Raw genomic sequence first — 453 nt, 5'->3', positions numbered from 1 at the left:
GTATTGGCTTGTTCATTTTAGTGAAAATGTACATTCAAGACCTTGAGGGCCAACACCCTTTTTTCCACTGAATAATAATTTGCCCCAGGTAGTTAATCAGAAAGCAAATAAGAGTTCTAGTCAACGTGAATAAGGAAGTCAGAAATTGGTCCCAAATGAGTAGTCTATGTAGGGTTAAGTTAGTTCTCATTCAAAACACAGGGCAAAGTAGTAGAAAGTACCATATCATTTTACATTCAGACAAGATCTAAAAATCAAGTTTATATGTCAAAGGCAGCCAAACTTCCAAACCCCTTTATGGGTGCAAGCAGAAGTAACAATTGAAATGCTTCAAAGGGCCATCCCTTTTACATAGATACTATAAACCATTGTCCAATATCTGAATAGTGGTAAGCAAGGCAAGGGGAAATCAAAATGGCAGTTTTCACTATATGTTGAAACTGGCAATATGCA

The sequence above is a fragment of the Gavialis gangeticus genome, unplaced genomic scaffold (assembly GCF_001723915.1).
Source record: "Gavialis gangeticus isolate Ggan-Ray unplaced genomic scaffold, GavGan_comp1, whole genome shotgun sequence".
In the NCBI taxonomy this organism is placed as follows: Eukaryota; Metazoa; Chordata; order Crocodylia; family Gavialidae; genus Gavialis; species Gavialis gangeticus.
Note: the sequence above shows the minus strand (reverse complement) of the source record.